The following is a 3,362-nucleotide window of genomic DNA, read 5'->3' on the forward strand; positions in this document are numbered from 1 at the left end:
AGCGCCACAAAGAGAAGGTGATGTAGTGTTACAAGCCCTGACACGTGTCAAAAAGCCTGACAGGACCCCCTCACCAGCTTTCCTGGAGCGTGACTGTTCAGGGAAACACTGGCTGGAACTGCCCGCCCTGGCCGGGCACCACGGGAACCATGTGCGTGAATTGTTTCAGGATAGGAGATCTTGGTAAGGAATATGGAACTACCAAGCCACCACCAACTGGAAGAACTGGTCAAAAAGAGAGAAAGGTTAAAAGGAGAGAGGAGATGCCAGTCCACATGTCCTACCAACCTCCCAGAATCCTCTTTGCTGGCATCCATCTTGGCTGAGTGATGTGGCGCCACCAGGAAGGACCCTGAGTCAGGGTGATCGGCCAGAGTCAGCCCAGAAACTAACCCCATCACCACAAAACCCGAGGCTGCGAGCCATGTGGCAGAGCAGTCCTGGGTTCCCTTAGCCTCCTTCTCTCCACCCGGTGCCCCTTTCCAACAGTCTCTTGTTCGGTCAGCACTTGTGTCTCCTCCGGCAATTCATTTCTGAGTGTCAGACAAGAGCCCTTTCTTGGGCCCTGGAAGGGGTCTCCATTCCTGCAGCATGACTGTCTCAGACTCTCTGATTGCAGGAGAATCTGCATGGTGCCAGGCTGGGAATGGCTGCATCCTGACCATCTGCAAAGTGTAGGGACACGTGGGATCCTCCTCTCACAAGTCCAGAGCCAGATCCGGAAGAGGCGTGGCCTTGCCAGCCACTCTGACCTAATGCAGCCTTTGGCCCTCTGTGGTGTCTGATTCCTCTGGCAACCCCCCGAGGCTTCACCGTGTCTGCGGCTCTCCCTTGTGGTCCTTCCAAGGCCCTCCCAGGCCTAATGAGACATCCTGGGGCACCTGTCATGACCGGCCTATGTGCCCCCTACCCCTCCCCCTGCCGTGGGAGGATTTGAAGAAGCGGCTGAACCTGCAGATATTCCAGGCATGCCTGCATGCGTCACTTTTCCCGACAGCTTTCGCCTTCATCTTCTCAAATGTCTCTCCGAGCACTGGCTCCCAGCCTTCTGGCTAGGAATTCATGAGATCAATGCTGCCAGAAGTGAAACTTGTCAGGGATGGCCTTGCCTGCCTGGCCTCAGAGCATCTAACCAGAAACAGGAGGTGAAGGGCTGGTGGGGCCAGGGAGCTCCGAGTCTGCATGGCCCAACAGAGCCAGGAGGGCTAGAACCACTGTGATTGGACTCGGGTTAGCACCTTCTCATTGTTGGTGGAAACCCAGGTCTTCCTGTGGGTCTGTTCTGGAAGTTCCCCATGATCTGGTGAAGTGTGTGGGCTCTGAATCCCAAGCCTTATTCTTCCACTCACTGGCTTTGTGAACTTGAACTTGCACAACTGTTAAGCTTTTCTGAGCTTCAGTTTCCCCATGTATGTAAATGCAAAAGAGCAAGCTAACAGGTGGTAATGAAGAGCAAGCACTAGTGGTAATGAAGCTCCCTGGCAGCGCAAGAGATGTAAGAGACATGGGTTTGATCCCTGTGTAGGGAAGATCCTCTGGAGGAGGGCATGGTAACCCACTCCAGTCTTCTTGCCTGGAGAATCCCGTGGACAGAGGAGCCTGGGGGCTATGGTCCATAGGATCGCAAAGAGTCAGACACAGCTGAAGCGTCTTAGCACACTCACAAGTGGACAATAAGCATTAGCAGTAATCATAAAAACAATTGCTACTATTTCTGATACCATCAGTTGAATCCTTCATCTTCAAGAGTCATGAATCCCAAAGTATTCTCAAGTACCCTTCCTCAAACATCCTGGGCCCTCCATTCCTAGTTCTCTTTGTCTGTTTGACAATTTTATTGAAGTATAATTGACTTAAAGTGTATAATATGATATATTTTGACAAATGTGCGTATTCAGGAAACCATCACTACAATCAAGATGATGAAAATATTCACTGTGCCCTAAAGTTCTCCTTAGTAATTCTTCTCCACAATTACTGATTTGTTTTCTATCCCTATAGATTAGTTTGTATTTGTAGCATTTTATGTAAATAGAATCATACAGTATTTCCTTTTTTGGGGGGGGTGTGTGGCTTACTTCACTTTGTGACCCCATGCGTGATTCTTTCGAGATTCATCCATGTTGTTGTATATACCAAGGTTTATTGTTTTTTATGTTGCTGAGAACTGTCCTGTTATTGCACAAGATATATTGTATTTGTTTGGCCATTCACCTGTTGATGGACATTTGGATTGTTTTCAGTTTTTGGATAGTTTGAATAAAGTTGCTAGGAATAACATTCATGTGTAAGTCTTTGTATGAACATACGCTTTTACTTATTTTGGTTAGACATATAGGAGTGAAATGGCTAGGTCACACTGTAGGTATAAATTTAATGTTTTGAGAAACTGCCAGACTTTTTTCCAAAGTGGTTGCGTGATTTACATTCCAACTAGCAGTGCACGAGACTTCTCATTGTTTTACTTCCTAACTCTTGGTTTGATCTGTCTAATTTTAGACATTCCAATGAGATATAGTGGTTTTAATTAGAATTTCCTAGATAATTAATGATTAATGATGTTAAGCATGTTTTCTTGCATCATTCGTATGTCTTCTTTAGCAAAATGTATCTTCAAATCTTTTGCCTATCTTAATAATTACACATACATTACAGAGTTTTGACAGTTCTTTGTATACTGTAGACATAAAGCCTTTCTGATATGCTTCTTTGAAAATATTGTCTCTGAGCCTGTGATTTTTTCCTCTCTCTTAACAATGTCTATCAAAGAACAAGTTCTTAGTTTTGATGTCCAATTCATCAATTTCATCTTTTATGGATTATACTCTATTTTGAGTTCATTCTTTTAGATAGTGTGAGATTGGGATGAAGTGGATTTTGTTTTGTTTTATTCTTTTACACATGGATATTCAATAGTTTGAGCATCATCCATTTAAAAGACTATCATTTCCACACTAAATTGCCTTTGCACCTTTCTTGAAAATCAATTGATCATATATAGGGGTATTTTGGACTCTATTTTACTTCACTGATCTATTTGTCTGTATATCAATACCATACTTTCTTTTTTTTTTTTTTTTGATAACTGTAGATTTAGAAGTCTTGAAATCTGGTAGTGTAAGTTCTCCAACTTTGTTCTTTTTCAAAGTTTTTTAGCTATTCTAGGTCCTTTGACTCACATGGATTTTAAAATAAGCATAACAATTTCTACAAAAAATCCTTCTGGGATTCTGATTGAGACTGTGTTGAATCTATAGATCCACTTGGAGAGAACTGATATCTTAGCAATATTAAGCTATCTAAGCTATGAATACAGTTACACATTTATTTAGGTTACATTTAAACAATTTTTTACTTATTTT

Source organism: Bos indicus, chromosome 10 (genome assembly GCF_029378745.1).
Source record: "Bos indicus isolate NIAB-ARS_2022 breed Sahiwal x Tharparkar chromosome 10, NIAB-ARS_B.indTharparkar_mat_pri_1.0, whole genome shotgun sequence".
NCBI lineage: Eukaryota > Metazoa > Chordata > Mammalia > Artiodactyla > Bovidae > Bos > Bos indicus.